We start from the raw sequence: 19,530 nt of genomic DNA, 5'->3' as shown, positions 1-19,530 counted from the left end.
GGCGACCACCAAGGCACAGCCTTCCGCCGAGGGGACCCAGAAGAACGGGGAATGGCAGATTCGGCGGCAGTAACGATGCCGGTGGTGACCGATTGAACCACCGCATCAATGTCGTCATTAGAGAGAGACTCAAAAGCGGCAGTGGAGGAGAACAAGTCCCAGTCAGCCTTATTCATAGCCCATCTGCTAGGGCGCCCAGAAGAGTGACGCTGTGGTAGTGACAGAAAGATCGGAAAGTGGTCACTACCACACAGGTCGTCATGCACACTCCATTGGACAGACGGTAAGAGGCTAGGGCTACATATTGAAAGGTCAATGGCGGAGTATGTGCCATGTGCCACACTGAAGTGTGTGAAGGCACCATCATTTAAAATCGAGAGATCGAGCTGCGACAATAAATGCTCAACGATGGCGCCTCGACCTGTTGCCACTGACCCACCCCACAGAGGGTTATTGGCGTTGAAGTCGCCCAATAGCAAGAAAGGTGGCGGCAATTGGGCTATCAGCGCAGCCAGGACATGCTGCGAGACATCACCATCCGGTGGAAGGTAAAGACTGCAGACGGTAACAGCCTGCGGCGTCCACACCCGAACAGCGACAGCCTCTAAAGGTGTGTGGAGAGGGACAGACTCGCTGTGCAGAGTGTGAAGGACATAGAGGCAGACGCCACCCGACACCCTTTCATATGCTGCCCGGTTCTTATAATAACCCCGATAGCCACGGAGGGCGGGGGTTCGCATTGCTGGAAACCAAGTTTCCTGAAGAGCAATGCAGGAGAAAGGGTGAAGGCTGATAAGTTGTTGGAGCTCAGCTAGATGGTGGAAAAAACCGCCGCAGTTCCACTGGAGGATGATATTGTCCATGGCTGAGAAAGGCGTGAAAGGACTGGGAAGGCAATTTACGCCGCTTGTTCACTCACTGCCACCGATTCAGTACCTGTACGAGAGGCATCCATGGCGTCTGAGGGACCAGCGAGATCAAGGTCCTCAGCGGACGCTAGAATCTCGACTGCATCCTCAGACGCAGAGCGCGAAAGGTGCGGTGGGGTTGGCGCCACCGCAAGTTCTTTGGCCTTAGAGGTCTTTCTCTTGGACTTCTCTCGCTGAACCTTGGGTTGCACCGGCTGGGAAGGCTTCACCGATTCAGTCTCCGGGACAGAGGAGGATCGTGAAGCCCTACGCCCGGCCGCTGGTGAGGACTTATGCCACTGGCGGCCGTCATCCTTCCCGCTGGTGGAACCCTGGGAAGGGAGGGTCCCAAGGGAACTCTTACGGGCGAGAGTAGCCGAAGAAGTTAGACGCTTCTCCGGCTGAGAAGCGGGGACGGACATCCCCGACGGGTGGGAGGAGGTTGCTCCTGAGGTAGATGGTGCAGGAGCAACCGGTTGGGTAGAGCCCCCCACAGGCAAGGGGGCAGGAGGAGTCTTACTGCTTATCGAGCTGGCTGGAAGTCTCGAAACTGATGGGGCTAGCATAGTTGTCGTAGCAGCTGCATAAGAAGATGTCATTCTCACAGGATGGAGTCTGTCATATTTCCTTTTGGCCTCAGTATAGGCCAGCCGGTCCAGGGTCTTATATTCCATAATTTTGCGCTCTTTCTGAAAGACTTTGCAGTCAGGCGAGCAAGGTGAATGGTGCTCCCCGCAGTTGACACAGATGGGAGGCGGGGCACATGGAGTATCGGGATGCGACGGGCGTCCGCAATCTCGACATGTGAGGCTGGAAGTGCAGCGGGAAGACATATGGCCGAACTTCCAGCACTTGAAGCACCGCATCGGGGGAGGAATATAGGGCCTGACGTCACATCGGTAGACCATCACCTTGACCTTTTCCAGTAACGTATCACCCTCGAAGGCCAAGATGAAGGCACCGGTAGCTATCTGATTTTCCTTCGGACCCCGATGAACGCGCCGGACGAAATGTACACCCCTGCGCTCTAAGTTGGCGCGCAGCTCGTCATCAGACTGCAAAAGAAGGTCCTTATGGTAAATAACTCCCTGAACCATATTTAAACTCTTATGCGGCGTGATCGTAACAGCAACATCCCCCAACTTGTCACAAGCAAGCAACCGTCGTGACTGGGCAGAGGATGCCGTTTGGATCAGGACCGATCCAGAGCGCATTTTTGACAAGCCCTCCACCTCCCCAAACTTGTCCTCTAAATGCTCGACGAAGAACTGAGGCTTTGTGGAGAGAAAAGACTCCCCATCAGCTCTCGTACAAACTAAGAATCGGGGCGAATAACTATTACCTCCATCCTGAGACTTACGCTCCTCCCACGGCGTGGCCAGAGAGGGGAACGTTTTCGGATTGTACTTTTCAGCATTAAATTGAGCCCGAGAACGCTTAGAGACTGCTGGCGGCTGGCCGCCAGCGAGAGATGATGTACCACGCTTCATTGCGGGTCATCCGCCCTGATGCCACCTACTCCGACCAAGGGCCCTCCCCACGGGCGCCACCCAGCCGCAGCAATAGCCACCTGGCAGGATGGCCATTGCCGGGAGTCCTGATGCCCCAGGGAGACGGGCATCTATTCCTTGGCATACGTGGGGAGTTAACGGCGCAGGCATCAGTAGAGCGATCCCTGTGTTGTCAGGGGGCTACAACCAAGAGGGTACATGGCGGCCCCACCACAACGGACTGGCTACCGTGCTGGATCTTAGGTGCAAAACTGTCCAAAGTCGTCGTCGCAGTTAAAAGAAACACTGCAGAGTGCAGCGTGGGAATCGCACCCAGGGACGTATCCTCGCCCAAGAGATGGAAAACGAGCGGGACAACATTGAAACGACGAAAAAGCCGGCTAAAGGTCTCAATGCACGACGGATACAGTGCACCACGTAAGGCGCCCTTCCCCAGTTGGCTCGCTCTTCGGAATAATTTAGAAAGATGGAGGTCAAACCCGAGAGGGGACCATCACATAAGGCCGAAACATGTGAGAATTCTTTTAGTCGCCTCTTACGACAGGCAGGAATACCGCGGGCCTATTCTAACCCGCGAACCCGCAGGGGGCTCTACGCATAATTGTATTGTGTAGATAGTTTAGCCAACGTGGGGGATACCACATTCGAAAAAGTTTCTATAAATTTCTTTATTGAATTATAGTAGTTTATTATTTGCTTCTACCTTCACAGATTCCTCGAGTATTACTTTTTCCGCCTGTGGTAAGCTATCAACCATTCCTGCATGAATCATGGGCACCCATGTTAGTAGTGTGGCAGGGTTTGTTCAGTCCGAATGGGGAGCATTGTTTTCCCTACGCAAACAATCCGGTCACTTGACCTATTGTCACCATCTGAAGAAACGATGAACTTTATAAACCTAATTGTGATATCGTAGCCAGTCGTTACCACAGGGGAGGCAATCGTTCCCTGTACAGAGGTTGGCGCTAGGAGTTCCGCTGTTGTCCGACAACGACAGGGACCGGCGCCGCCCAAGAGTTGGCCGCATTTTGTGTGTCACGTCTCTTGAGCTGAAGGCGCCATCGGTGCCAAGGATCACGTGGATAAGAGACTACCCGACTACAGTTCTAACCAGTTCTAGCCGAGTTCTTGCTGAGTTCTTGCCCAGTTGTCGAGGAGCCCCAGTTAACAGCTGTCGAGGATCATCAGAGTGCTGTAGGAACTTTCTCTACGAAAGAAGTACATCATAACTGGCGTCAAAATTTATGTTTATTTCTGTATAGTGAACTGTTAAAGTGTGTAATTATCTCATCTTTGTCAAAGACTTGTATATGGATACTGACGCTCCGTACCAAAGTTGAGTGTAAAACAATATTTCTTTCATTGATTGCGTTCTCTGATTCTTTTGATTTCTGCCTCAGAACACTCCACTGTCCTGGCGGAACATTGCACTTTTGGGTTCACTAATGTAAATAAACTAATCACTTGGGCTCTTATTTTTGTTTATTTAGAATCTAATTAATGACCTATAACAGTCAACTCAATTACTGTAATTTATGATCGAAGAAGGTTACCAGGTAGGCCATTTGCACTCTAGTTTACGTAGGCGTTTCCTAATGGTCAAATGCTTTCACCCTAATCTCAGTGACCATAATTTATTATCCAAAAATGTCAGCCTCCCCTCCCCTATCCGTGCAGTACGTTCCTAATGGTACCATATCACCAGCCTCCAGTCACCACCACTCTTCAGATACACATATTATGAGATGGACCCAGCGTTTGTGGTGCGCCCCGTCAGTCGATCAACAGCAGTATCAACTGCAGGTACAGTTGATCTTCGAAATTTAGTCTTTCATCCCGTCCAGCTGAGTACTGGAGAAAATGGTATTTTTACCGAAAACACACCGACGTACGAGGCCACTTAACGTTTTTGGCTATTTGTTACAATTCTGCCGATTTTATCCATTCAAGAAAACACACACAGGTATGAGACTGTTTAACAACGCACACCAATTTACATTATTTCAAAAAAGTTACAGTGATACCCAATGGCTTAGTATATAACAATGCATCAAATCCGGCTCCATTTTCTCTCTGTGACGAACTTATCCCTGCATTACTAGTGTGTGGCGTGACTATCAGGTTGCCTAAGAGGCGTCCGACGTTATAAGAGTACTGTGGAATTGCAAATAACTGCGGGAAATCCGATTAGACACATATGTGAACACACATAATACATCGATAAAGTAACACTGATAGCCCATGATTCCTTGCTTTAGCAATTACCACATATGTTCTCATACTATACCACCCAGCACAGTACGAAGGAAGAAGACCAACAATTTCTTCTTTGTTTAAAACAAACAGGACATGTGACAGTTCCTCTCCCACAGTGTTTTCAAAGTGTGCCCCTCTGCACCGTGCCCAATGCAACCTCTGTAGAAATAGGACACATCCCGTCTCGGCTCGCTGCCAGAAGCGACTGATTGTTAGCCAGCCATTGCAGCATGTGTTGAGGCTCCGCACCGATAAACAAATTAAGAGCAAATGCCTCACAGCGTCCTAACCGTACGCAAAGCTCCCCATTCCGCTCAGTGCCCAGGTATAGGTAACTGAGGTGACACACTGCTGTCCAGATCTGTAGCCAACCCTCTATGAGATGTCTCTGTACATTCCATTAGTAAAACAGTAATTATGGCTTCGACGACTTCCTTGTATAATCCTCTAATAAAATCATCTTTTCTGAACTTACCTAATGTGCAATAAACATTAAAGAAATAGATATCACGGAACACCTACCCACACACAATTCTGAGCTTCTGAGTAATTTTATTACTTTACCTCACAGGAGCAGAGTCGACATCAATTGGCTAAACTCTATATGCTGACCTACACATGCGTAACACAGACGTCATACTTTCCAGCATCTTAATAGCACGTTGGTACACCATTTACACTGAATATACCAACTCTGCGTGACGTGAAACCTTTACAGTTTCCAGAGGTGTAAGAGAAAACGCTCGCTGTCGAATGTATCAACCATGAGCTCACATTCCAGTTGGGGCAGACTGCTTTCCCTTCGATTAAATTTCAATACTGTGCCGATCATAAATACAATTTGACACTCCTAAGAGATATCTGGTGCATTTTTCCTCCTTTGCTGGTACCTTCTGTCCTCATTGATGAATACCACGTGGAAACGAAGAATGTAGATGATGAAGTTTTCTCGGGTTATCAGCAGAGTCAAGTCGTCGTTCTGCAGCGTTTCAACATGATTCCTACTTGTCATCTTCGGGCGGAGTGTCGGACTCCTGTCCTGTCCTGTCCTGTCCTGGTTCTCATAGCCTGTGGACTGCAGGCTCCTCTGATTGTCTGCATCAGTAGCGCCAATCGCGCGGCTCCGGAAGGGGTGTCACAGCCCATGGTGGGGCAGGGAGAGTGGCAGCCGGTAGTGGTAGAGGCTCCCTGCATGCTGGCGGGTCCGAGCATCGCGTCCTGGTACCAGTCCGTTACATCAACCGTCTTCGCCGGTTTCGCACTGGAGCGTTATTGTCGTATTTTTCTTATTGCTGCATGCGATGCGGTGCCAAGTTGGAAACCACTATCTGGGTTGACAAGGTTATCATGGATTCGCACCTCCACAGCCTTCCAGAACCCATTTGCCGTGCACAGTAGCTTTTTTGTCGAAATCGAACATATGGTTCCGCAACTGCATCTTTCTCCGTTTGGCCTGTTGTCAGCAGGGATATACATCGCTGCGTCTTGCCAATGTATTGTATGCCACATTCGTAGCTGCTGCTCTAAATACCAGGTGTCTGTATTCGTAGAGTATCCTTAACTGAGCGCAGCATATTCTTCATTTTGGCCGATGAGTGGAAGATCGGTTTAATGTTGCTCTTTTCTCATATCCTGGCAATCTTTGCCGTGGGTGGCCCAGCATACGGAAAGGAGGCAAAGAGCTTACTATTTTCTTCATGTGTGTCGTCTCTTCTTCTCATTGATTAGGAAAGCACGTCTTATCTGCGCCTCACAATAGCTGTTCTCGCGCAATGTTTTTTCAAGGTTGCAGTTCGGAAGGTAGACTATTTCGCATGTCTCGTTCTCTGTGCACCAAGGTGGTGAACACGGATTTGCGTTGTGCTTCATGTTGGCAGCTATTGGCGTTAAGATACAGGTCGGTGTGTGTCTTCTTCCCGCAAACAGAATGACCTAACGTGCCTTCAGTCTTCTTCTCTGTCGTGATGTCGAGGAAAGGCAGACATCTATTTTATTCTAACACCATGGTGAACTTAATATTGTCATGTATGCTGTTGAGGTTGTTAAGAAATTCTTGTAGATTTTTTCGCTATGCAGCTAAATCACGAACGTGTCATCCACGTACTGGTAGAACGCCTTCGGTTTTAGGCTCGCCATGTCGAGAGCTGTTTCTTAGGAATGTTACATGTATAGGTTTGCGATACATGGCACCAGGGGAAACCAATGTCCACCCCGCCTATCTTTTGTCAGACCTTATCACCACATTCGAAGTACGTGGTAGTGAGTGCATGGTAGAACTGTTCCACTGTGGCATCATCGAAATGACCCCTTAATAATGTCAAGGAGTCCTCAAGAGGCACCCATGTGAAGAGGGACCTGACATCAAAAACTAAGTAAGTAATATAGAAAATACGTTTTGTTTGTGATCTGTGTTGTTGATAAATGTGAAATATAAAACCAAGTCGTATGCAATTAGTCTGTGTTGTCATTTAAAAGCGGCGCGTTCACAGTTACCCACTCTTTCCACACCACCACTCCGTAGTGGGGTAAGTGTGCAGTCAGTCTGAGCACAACAGCGTTCATTTCCGGACATGGTTCATGATCTGAATGCTTGACCACTCCCGTGGTGATAAGATAAGCAATATCAACACTTTTGATTGCCGTCAGATAGTGGATTTCCCCCGCACAGGACATCAATCACCACTACCACGATGTCAAACGTGTTCAGTGTGTACCTCGATTAGGGATAACTACCTCCTGCAGAACAGACCGTCATGGGTAACATTTTGACGACAGTTGTCCGTAGCTGCTGTCTTGGATTGTAGACGCAGATAGTTAGGTCACAGTGCTACGAAACACTCTAGTCAGTTCAGTGCTGGAAAGTAAAAGGTCAACGAATAAGGATTCCATTTACCTCCACGTTATGGAGTGCAGGCGCTACTCTAAAACATAAACCTTTTCTTCTTTGCAAGAACCAACCTACATTAATTGTACACAGCCACGGTCTCACCATGTCAGTTTTAGACAAAATAGCATAAAACTTTTCTTAACCGATGTAACGGAGCTGAGAGATTGGCAGTATCACAAATTGTCCTTCAAAGAGGGGAAAACGTCATCTAGACTGATAACTAATCTTTTGTTCACACCGGTAGCAGAGTGTGATTAATTTTAAATCCACATGGATGATGAATCTTGCTCGCCAAAAGCTCACAGTTTATGTAGGTGGCAGCAGTATTCTCCCATGAGTTATGTTTGCATGGAATGAGATAGAATCCCTGAAACGTCTAGTACTATTTACTATCACTTGGGATATCAAGCACTAGCTGCCATAGCAATGTTTCGGCTACCGGAATTTGTATTAGTTACGATATTGAGCCAGGTTCAGTGTCATAAAACATGTATAGTCAAAGCACAAGTTACTGACGACTCTCGATCTCATGTAAGAAGACGAGGCCACATACACATCAATGAGAGGAAACTTAAAAGTTTCTTATTAATTATAGTACTGAAACCTTACTAAAAGAAATTAGTAATTAATGTTTCAACAACAAGCCATGACAGTGATATACAGAGTTATACAAGAGAAATGTGAATGCAACTAAGTCTGTTGTGTGCAATTATACTTCTCACTGATCTACGTTGTCGGAAAGTTCACTTACCTACGATGTCTTCATAGCACTGATTTTGGCGAGATGACGCCATGCAAATCCTTACCTGCCCTGACATCTCTCCGTGGTAATATATACCTGGAAAATGTAATGGATTAAGTCAGTAATTTGAAATTTCCACCTAACATCTTAGCTTATGTATATGCAATTCTGAACCATCGCTACGTGATTCATAAAATTAATAAAATGTCTTTCCAGCAAGTCTTTTAAGCTGCAGGGGTCGTTTCACAAAATGGTGGCAGTCATTTCCTTTATTTGGTGCATAAATGGCAACCGTCTTTACTTTTGACACTTGTAGCCACCAAATCAATGCAGCCTAGGTGTTACGAGCTGATTTAGTGGTTAAATCTGGATAAAGTCCCCAAAACGGTAGCGGTACAATGTGGAGGCGGGTGCCGCATCTTCTTCGCCGGACTGCGGTGAAGAACCCCTCCCACTGCTGTCCCATATCTCGCCCTCATACCATCGCGGCCCTCCACGTCTGCAACCTTTTGCCTGCTTCGGCCACAGAGGACTCACTCTCGCATCTCTGCCACCATTCTTGTCTCCACCAATACACGCTGTCATTGGATGTCTTTCACTCTACTTGTTCACGGTAACACTTCAGATCCTTGTGTGGTTCAGAATAGCACAAAAAGGTTTTATTTGCTTACTTTGTATACAATAAAGAATTAAAATCTTATTTAGTAATGAATATACCAATGTCAAAGTTTATCTAATAACATAAAGGTTTTCTGTTTGAACTTCCCTCCTAAATTTCTTGACAATGAGAGGCTCCATGTCTGATCTCACTCGCCCTCTGTGTCTGTATTTGCTGCATAAAGGACTCGAAGGCACACGCCATATTTGATGACTGTGAGGAAAAAAATATTATGTCAAAATATAGCACAACCGTTACAATCGGATATCTTTTATAACTAGTGAGAAGAAATCTATTGCCATATAATCTGCATTCGTTCACACGAAGTCGCCATGCAAAGGACTTGGACATTCAGCAAGAAAATGTATGACGCCTTCGTTCCTGAACTGTGTCACAACGGTTTGAGGGCATCAATACAGACATGTAGCTGTTGTCTCTCTCCGTCAACAGTGTCACCCTGATCTCAGTCCTATCGCGCGGAAGGAGCGTGCCTAGGACTCACTTCTACCTATTTGCGTGAGTAGGGGTGGCTATCAAGATACGAAGGATCAGTGTAGCTTCCCACTGCTATCTACCCATTTCTCCCATCGTGGAACCCAGGCTACGACTCTGTACTGCAATCAAGGTGAAAGTGGCTGATTTATTGTATTAGGTAGCTATCTAATACAGTTACACATGAGCGTTTTTGTGTAGGATTACCTACAGTAAATATTCTTTATTTTATAAGAGAATTTACTTCCTTCCAAAATACTCCTACAAATGAACCGATATTTACTCCTTCGATTCCTCTTTCTCAAAATTTTGTCGAGAAAGAAATCAAATGAAGAACGCGTGTACTCGAACTGCTGCTATAAAAATATTTCTTTTAAATATTCCTATAATGTACTTCTCATTTATTTATTATACGTATAAATCATTGCTCATTGTACTATACGGAGGGCTCAGAAGCCAATCAGTGTAAGTTGCCGTTTTTCTGCAAGTGACTTATATGTCTTAACAGATTCCCGAGTATTTAACCTTTCAGTTGCCGAGGCGGTAAGTCACAATTTGACATTTCTTACGCTAGATGGCAGAACATGCACTGACCACAGAGTAAATGAGTCGAAATGTTCCGAAGTTATTTAGTATAAGTCAGTTTGAAACACCAGTATCTTTGTCTTGGCGTACTGTGAGACATAGTAATCTGCTACTGTTACACAATACGTGATTTTTATATCAGAATGTCCTCGCCACTCGGTGAAAATACGCCGTTTGCAGATAGCAGTTCTTAATATGTACCAGACAATGATAATAATTTGTCCGATTCAGGTATGCACAGTCAAACCTCTAAAATGTGTCGTAATTTCATGTGACCACTCATAAAAGGCTTCTTTCCCAAAACTAGTGTATTGTTTATATCGTTATTGATATTGTAGCCTTACAACCGGAACGTTACATTACAAGCATTGCTGAACACGTGTTTTGGAATAATTTTTCTGAATTGTGAACTGTTTGATGAGTTACATTGAATGACTTCCTAAATATTTTAGTAATTTGTAGATGTCACTGAAGAAGACGATCCCCAGTTAGACAACCATGATAAAAGCACTGAAAACGAAAATATGTTGATACAGAAAGGAAGAAAACTGAAGAGGAAGCAATATTCATGGAAAAGGCTAGTCAGTTCTGCCAAAAGATGTTCTGGGAAAGCTTATGTGAACAGAAGTAGGAAAAATTTTCTTGCAAAATCCTTTAAAAATGTGAACTGTAAATGTTCACGAAAGTGTTTTGATTTAGTAAATCCTGCAGAACGGCGATCATTGATCGAATCCTTTTGTAAATTGGGCGATAATGCAAAGCAGAACGTCTATCTCCGCAGACTGATCCACAACACGAAGGTGAAGCAACGTCGTCCAAGAAACTCATCGAAGGCACCAAAATCGAAAATTCTGACAGATTATTTGACAACAGTGATTTCAGTTCGTGTGTGTAAACAGTTTATTATGGACACATTTCAAGTTAGTGATGCTCGTCTTTATAAAATATTGAGTAGTAAATAACCATCCGCGTGTATTGATAAAAGAGGGCATAGGCCGCCAACAAATAAAATCGATGTGACAAAAGTGAAAGAACACATCGAATCGTTTCCCTCTTATAAAAGTAATTATACCCTCTCTGATGTGCCAAATCGGAGATATTTGGAGTCTGATCTGAATATCAGATAAACGTACAACCTTTACGTGGAGAAATGTGCTCAGTCTGGTACCGAACGTGTCAAAGAAGAGATGTAATTCACGTGTTTTCTACTAATTTCAATTTACATTTTAAGCCCCCGCCCAAAGATACATGCCAGCTATGCGATTCCCTGCAGAAAATTCTTACTTTAGAGAATAATGATACAAAAAAGGAAGAGGCAAAGACTACAAAAGAACTTCATCTTCGGCGAGCACAAAAAGCAAGACATTCTTTGAATTCAGACAAGTTGCTTGCAGGAGAAGATGTTTACTTTTTTACTTTTGATCTGGGAAAAGCTTTACCTTTCCCAAAACTTCCCACACCTGTTGCCTATTACAAACCAAATACGTATGTATATAATCTAGGAGTGCACAGTTTTAATGACTCTAAAGGATACATGTACATGTGGGATGAGACAGAAGGATCTGGAGGATCACAGGAAACTGGAGCATGTATTATTCAACATCTTAAACAACATGCCTCATCTCATCGCCATATTATCATGTATTCAAATTCTTGCACAGGTCAAAACAAAAATATCACACTAAGCTTATCGTTGCAAAAACTTTGCAAAATCCAGGGATAGAGGCTGATTACATTGACCACAGATATATGCTATCGGGACACAGTTACCTCCCAAATGATGCAGATTTTGGCGTTATCGAATCCAAAGCAAAAAAAGAAAGAATTTATTTTTGGTCCAAGAGATTGGATTGATTTGGTAACAATTTCCAAACACCAAAATCCATTTCTACTGACAAAGATGAAGCGAGAAGAGTTTCTTTCAACCAAAAACTTGGAAGTTCCAGTTTTCAATGGGAAAACCCGTACTGAAGGGGGTAAAGTAAACGTTGAAAATGAAATGGCTAAGATACTGCACAGGTCGAGAGAATTCTATTTTCTACAGAGAAACATTGCTGAAAGATATTACATTTTATGAGATCACCATTACATCAAATTCAAAAGGAAGGTGTCCACTTTTGATCAATATTGTTCAAGATCTCCTGTATCCAAATCGTCGACCTGTTAAAGAGCTGCAAAAAAGCATATGTTGGAACTTTTGCAATATATTCCTTCACCTGCAGAGTATGGCAGCGACAATGATGAATACATAGATTAAATTCATCAAAAAAGTGCAGTGGACAGTGACCAAAAGTTACCGTTTTGTGTTAAATTATAGTTATGCTGTAGTTTATTTAAGTTACGCTCTTCTGTATCCTCACAATAGTTGAGTTGTTGTATTCGGTTTCAATAAAAAAAAAACAAGTCTTATTATTGTACGAATCATCTGTATTGTTCTGTGCTAATTTGAAAAACATCTAATTATCTTCAATTTCATTGTGGACTGACTTACACTGATTGGCATCTGAACCCTCCATACATCTTCCGATATTTATTTTTCCCTGTTACTGGTTACGATGAAAACTTTAGACTGAAATCATTATTAATTTGGATACAAGTGTATCTGTGGAGAGCTAGTATTCTCAACACATGTCGCCATAGGTCATCGTACGAAATCAATGAACTGATTTGTGACATTAAATTAATTATTCATTTCCCTAATCCGGTTCCTGTAAACAGGGTAACGGCAACGTTCCGTAATAATATGGGCTGGCCCTCTGTGTTCTAGAAGAGCTTCATATCAACAGGTATTCTTATATTCAGAAGGATTTCCTACGACGCCGATACGGTACTCCACATTCCCAAGTTGCCTTTTCGTTTCCAGTTAACTAGAAATGTTTCTTATCATGTTGACCGTTCTCTTCTCAAATCAGTAACTTGTATCTTGTCTTGTAACTTACAAATTTACTTGCGAACTTATTAAAGTAAGTAGGACACGTCTGTAGAGGCATTAAATTTATTCCTGAACATGTGAGTGCTTTTTCTGGATGGCTATTGGAGGCCTAGTATAAGATCAATACCAGTAAGATGTTTTAACATAATTTCACCAGTGCTGGTTGGGATGAAGGTATATGATCGTTCTTCGTCCTATTTTAATATGCTTATTCAGTTTCTTTTAAATTTTTCTGGTCACAAGTTTAATATGATTTATGGCAGCGATGAGTTATTTTTCTTGTTTTTTCGCAGGTGCTCACAGTCGTTGATTCCTTTGTACAATTTATACTATACTCATCAGATGTTAGTATTCTGAAACGAAACTAAAACCGAATTGACCAACCGACGTCCCAACCACCATCTTATAGAAAGATAGACGTACAAGAACTAAGATTCCTTCTTCCCTTGCAGGGTCTGTGATTGTGTGGACAAGCACAATGAAAAGTGTCAGAGATTTTTTCCAAAACATTACAAAGACAGAAGGAACGATACCAAATTTCGAAATAGATGCTTTTTCCTCTCCTTTCTTTGCGCCATGCAGTTTTCTTTAATTAAATTTCACGACTTTGTGTAGTTCATTGTGGTAGACACTTAAAAGTGTTAACTAATGTGAACGTATTCCATTTCGAGTCATGCAGCTGTTCGAGAAAACCTGAAAATCTTCTTCACAGGAGTTTACGATTAAGTTATGTAGCTTTCGAGAATAGGTAACAGCTTCTCACATCTTCTCCTGCTGTCTTCCCCTCATGATGTCGTCTGTCATGTTATAGTCTGAAGCGATTCCTACAGCAATGTTGCCACTTAGGGAACCCGGAAAGCATGGGAAATGAGGACTTGAGAATTTTAAGGGGCGATAATTCCCTGGGAATACGAGTATTAGAATATGTGTCAACGGAAGACTACCACAAATCCTGCGGAGTATATATATCCCATGAAAAAGTGAAGATCAAAGGTGCAGGAGAAAGAGGAAACATCACTTTCACGTCTCGCAGAATATGTCAAATCCAACGATAACAGAGCCAAACAAGACTGTGCCAACTTCACGAAGTGCAGTGGAATGGCCCCTGAGTACATTTTTGGAGAAAGCCGGCACAAGGAAGAGGAGAACGAGATACAAGTAATCAGAAGCTTTGTGAATGCAAAACCCACAGGTGTACGTTGCAGATTGCCTACACGGAAATCAGTGGTCCATCTAAAATGGTTCAAATGGCTCTGAGCACTACGGGACTCAACTGCTGTGGTCATAAGTCCCCTAGAACTTAGAACTACTTAAACCTAACTAACCTAAGGACATCACACACATCCATGCCCGAGGCAGGATTCGAACCTGCGACCGTAGCGGTCGTGCGGTTCCAGACTGTAGCGCCTTTAACCGCTCGGCCACTCCGGCCGGCAGTGGTCCATCTGTTCACTCATGAGTATACCACAGATTTACAGCAGCACTACGACTAAAATCTCGAAATAAGTCTCATGCAGACGTAAAAGGCAGTAATATTCATCTCGAAGACCCACGCAGCAGATGTAGGTTTAGAAATGTCTCCTCCTGCTTTCGCAGTTTTATGAAGTCCAGTATTGTGCATGTCTTGTATTCGATTGACCAGCTTACATTTTTAGTACCGTAACTCAAATTATTTGTTAAAACAGCCAGCGGCGTAGGTGATGCCAGTCTTCCTCACTCATATTTCGTTAAAAATCGTTATGTTTTTAAACTTTTCTCAACTAAAAGCATTTGATAGGGGAAAATCATTTCGTCAACATCAGATACGGGCATTGACCGTTTGTGGTCACGAAGCTTCACATTCCGCTTTCAGTATAGGCGAACATTTTTTACGTACTTCGAATTATAAAAAGATTTGCGTCCTCTCCTCCAGCCCTTCCTTGCGCCAATCAAATACGCTTTCTTTAGCGATGGCTTCTTTTGCCATAAAAATTAAATTTCTTATTTCTGCTCCATAAATATTTGGTTTTTTATGTTCGTAACTTTCCAGTATTGGTATAATATTACAGTCTGAACTTGTAAGTATACGTGTAATATTACTTGAATTTTCCTGATAAGTGACTTACACGTATAAAAGAGAGAAGTACTACTTCTTTAAAAATATATATGCATTTAAAAATGTTTATACATGTAAAAGAAAATGAATGGCTCCTTCAGTTACGTATATATTTTTTTTAACTGTAAAATAACTTTAAGTGTCATTGATAACTGACAACGTTATGTTTAGATTCTCATATTCTCTGTCACTCTGTTCTTAGAAACTTAACAAAACTCTCCAATTATTGACCACTTACCATCGACTATAGAGCAGAACTATGTTTTTCCTTTTTTTGGCGGGGGGGACTCTGTCCTCTTGGATTTTCAAAATTCTGTTGTCTGTATATATCTTGGGTCTGATCCACTATTTAAACCAAGTTTAATTTGTGTCCACCGCTGTATTTTTTCTTATCTGATGGACAGAACTTTCTGTTCTGGATTGTCCTTTTTATGCAGAATGAACAATTATTTATTTTGCAAAGTTTAATTGAGGTAATTTTTTCATTTATTTGCTATTGTTTCACACACTGACACCTCATTTATTTCACTTCAAGAATTAAGTACTTGTTGGATCTGTTTACTCATATTCCTGTCGAATTTCTGCCCGTTTCATTCCTTTGCTTCCTATTCCCCTCGTATTTTAAGAGCGAAATAATTGCGATTTTGTGGTTACCAGTCACTTTTAAGCAGAATGGATACGGCAGTACAGTACACAGTCGGAGGGCCACTCATGTCAGTTGTTTGTGGAGCGTCAGTTGTGTTCTACAATAGTTGGTAGTAACATGGAACATTACAGTAACGACGATTTTCCGGATATGCATTTCACGTATGATAGGGCGAAGGGAGATCGTGCGCTTGTACCAAGAATCATACCCTGCCCGAAGGCAACCCCAAGAGTCGAACGTTTACAACGGTGCTTCTACGCTTCCGAGAAACTACGGGCTTTACTCATCCTGCGGTAGCAGCTAGGCCTGTATGAACAATACTTGTTTTTGAAGAATGGTTTCTGCAAACAGTCAAACACTCTGACAAGGAGACTTTCCTCACAAATTCCGATAAAAGCCACAGCGATGTTTGGAGAATAATGCGTCGCAATACAATGTACCAGTACCATCAGCCCGCGCGGCTAGCCGTGCGGTTTGAAGCACTGCTTTCCGAGCGGGAAGGCGTGCCGGTCCCCGGCACGAATCCGCCCGCCAGATTAGTGTCGAGGTCCGGTGTGCCGGCCAGCCTGTGGATTGTTTTTACGGCGGCTTTCCATCTGCCTCGGCGAATGCGGGCTGGTTCTCCTTATTCTGCCTCAGTTACACTATGTCTGCGATTGCTGGGCAAGCACTGTCTCCACGTACGCGTACACCATAATTACCGTACCACGCAAACATTGGGGTTACACTTGTCGGGAATGAGACGTTCCTGGGGGTCCACTAGGGGCCGAACGGCACAATAACCGTAGGCTCGGTGTGGGGCGGCGTGGGGTGAGTGGACTGCTGTAGCCTGTTGTGGGGTTATGAACCACTGAGGGCTACGGCGGGGACGAAGCCTCTCCGTCGTTTCTAGGTCCCCAGTGCAACAAATAAATACATACATACATACATACATACATACATACATACCAGTACCAGCTCCAACGAGTTCAGAGTCATGGTGGGGTGAAATCTGGTCCTAGGCTAACGTTCTGTCGGTGGATGCAACAACAAGCTATACACAACCCTACGTTTGAAAATAACATTTACTTACAGATGAAGTAGGTTTTACTCGTGATAGTGTGTTTAATTATCACAGTTCTGACACACATGTTGTGCATGAGTCTTCACGCCACCGACGTTTCTCATTGAATGTGTGGTTAGGGGTACTTGGCGTTCGTCTTATTGGACCGGACGTGTTATCAACCAAACTCAGTGGACGGAATTACCTTCGTTTTCTGTGATCTCATTTTGCAAGATTACTTGAGGATGTTCCTCTAGAGAACGCCAGAGGATGTGCTACATTCATGATGGAGCACCGTCACATTTTGCTGCTATGGCGAGACGACATTTAACTTGCCAGTATGATCAAAGGAAGTTCACCTTGTCTGAACACCATGAATTTCTGTGCACGATGTGTAAGGTGCAATGTACGCCGCTCCGGTTAACACGGTTGAAGTATTGGAGCAGGAACTTTAAGCGCTTGTCACGAGTTTCGAAATGATCTAAGAGTGTTTGAAGGGATTCGAAACTCACTGCGGCGACACGTACAGGGCTGTATCCGGATATAAGACACTTCGAAAACCTCCCTTAACTACGAGTACAGGCATATAACTGTTGCAGTGTTCGTTCAGATCACCTCCACTTCTACCAAACTACCCATAAACTTTTCTTAACTCTGTATACTATTGTTACCTTTTCGTAACTAGGAATTAAATCAGTGGTGGCTGGTAATGACACTGTCGCAACTATCTCGCAAAAGGTTCATTTGCGGACCTATGCTTGATGTGGTGTCGTGTATTTTCAAATGTATACATTTACGTCATTACTTATGATTCCCTGTATAACTGCACTCCATGGAATATAGTCTAACCTAGTCCAAGACGTGACGCTATATTCACTGGTGGGCTCAGGTTATGTGGTCGTGTCTGTTTCGGAATCACAGCTGTTAGACTATTCGGGAGCTATTTTACTTCCTCCCACAATCTACAAAAAAGTAAGACATCTCATCGCCTTTTAACATACGACAATCATATTTCTTCTTCGTTCTGCTGTTAAGCTAAAGTTGAGATTGTAACCTTGAAGTTATTATATCGTCAAATAAACCAGACTGTTCCAGACTTAATCACATTTGTGATTTGTTTTAGTAGAGTTACTAGCTGTGTCACATACCATATTTCAGCAAAACGTAAGTGTTGTCTACTTTTACCTTTTCAAGGAATGAAAGGTTGCCGTCAGTATTTTCCTTCAGTTTCCTTCTAACAACTTCTAACTTCTTTCTACAGAAACTCGCAGTCATTTAGGGGGTTATTGCACATGTCTGTGCCAAGTATAATGAAATTCATAATTGTTGGTTAATCCTACACTCTTCTTAAAACTAGAAAAACGCTGTCTTTTACTTTTTGGTATTTTCATAACTTTTGTCAGATATTGGTGCTTTACTCCTATTCCAACAACATTTACGTAACCTTTAAACGTACAATCTGCACCAAGGACATTTCACAGTGAAACGTATTCTGCTGCTAACAAAAGCGGAACCAGCGTTATCGCGAATATCATTATGGATAAGAGGCATCCTTGTTTTACAATCGACTTATGGTTGTTAAAACCGTCATTGGACCATGGATTACAATCCTCCAGCTTAAGCGAATGTATGTGCTTTTAATAACGGTTCTGACGTCTTGACTAAACACTCTCGCGATCACTACGCTTTCAACACGTCCACTGTAATTACGAATGCACTCACTTTTGTTCTGTACCTTGCCCACAAGTAGTATTTTTTCTTTATTAGTCTATCAGTCAATCAACTTTTCCCTTTCAGTCAGCGAAATGTGACAAAATGCGGTCTGTAATCGATTTACAAACCGCTGTTCACTATTGTTAAGGAGATTTAACGTTCGTCGTAAATGAAGCAATCTAGTCTCCTCTGAAAACGTCGTTAGAACAACGTTCACGTATTTCTCTAATTAGAAAACGCTCATTGTCCTTATTGTAAGGTGCTTAAGAACAAAGTCCACAAGTCTGGACCAGGTCGATCGTTTCATCAGATAACACTGCATAAATACTGGTGTGTTGCTGTATCTGTAGAAATTATTAACTCAAACCGTGTTAAACACCTAAGGGTACGGTACTGCTAAACAACATGGCTATTGTCAACCGAAGACTGAGCTCATTCTCAAACTGAGTAGTATATAAAATATGGAAGATAGATGGTACTCTTTGTCCTTGCCTTCCTCCAGCAAGCATTAGAAGCCAAATACTCAAATGTACACAACACTATTAATACACTCCTGGAAATGGAAAAAAGGACACATTGACACCGGTGTGTCAGACCCACCATACTTGCTCCGGACACTGCGAGAGGGCTGTACAAGCAATGATCACACGCACGGCACAGCGGACACACCAGGAACCGCGGTGTTGGCCGTCGAATGGTGCTAGCTGCGCAGCATTTGTGCACCGCCGCCGTCAGTGTCAGCCAGTTTGCCGTGGCATACGGAGCTCCATCGCAGTCTTTAACACTGGTAGCATGCCGCGACAGCGTGGACGTGAACCGTATGTGCAGTTGACGGACTTTGAGCGAGGGCGTATAGTGGGCATGCGGGAGGCCGGGTGGACGTACCGCCGAATTGCTCAACACGTGGGGCGTGAGGTCTCCACAGTACATCGATGTTGTCGCCAGTGGTCGGCGGAAGGTGCACGTGCCCGTCGACCTGCGACCGGACCGCAGCGACGCACGGATGCACGCCAAGACCGTAGGATCCTACGCAGTGCCGTAGGGGACCGCACCGCCACTTCCC

The 19,530-nt window shown here is 43.8% G+C and overlaps 1 protein-coding gene across 1 annotated transcript in view; it reads right to left on the bottom strand.

Moving 5' to 3' along the window:
• LOC126184910 (uncharacterized) overlaps positions 1-19,530 on the bottom strand; it is a 703,300-nt gene that overhangs the window by 635,332 nt on the left and 48,438 nt on the right. The window contains exon 2 of the mRNA XM_049927572.1: positions 8,369-8,400. The gene's annotated coding sequence lies outside the window, so the exon portion shown is untranslated. The remainder of the gene's footprint in view (positions 1-8,368; positions 8,401-19,530) is intronic.

This window comes from Schistocerca cancellata, chromosome 4 (genome assembly GCF_023864275.1).
Source record: "Schistocerca cancellata isolate TAMUIC-IGC-003103 chromosome 4, iqSchCanc2.1, whole genome shotgun sequence".
NCBI lineage: Eukaryota > Metazoa > Arthropoda > Insecta > Orthoptera > Acrididae > Schistocerca > Schistocerca cancellata.
The sequence above is the reverse complement of the archived record's forward strand: the minus strand, read 5'-3'. Positions and strand labels throughout refer to the sequence as shown.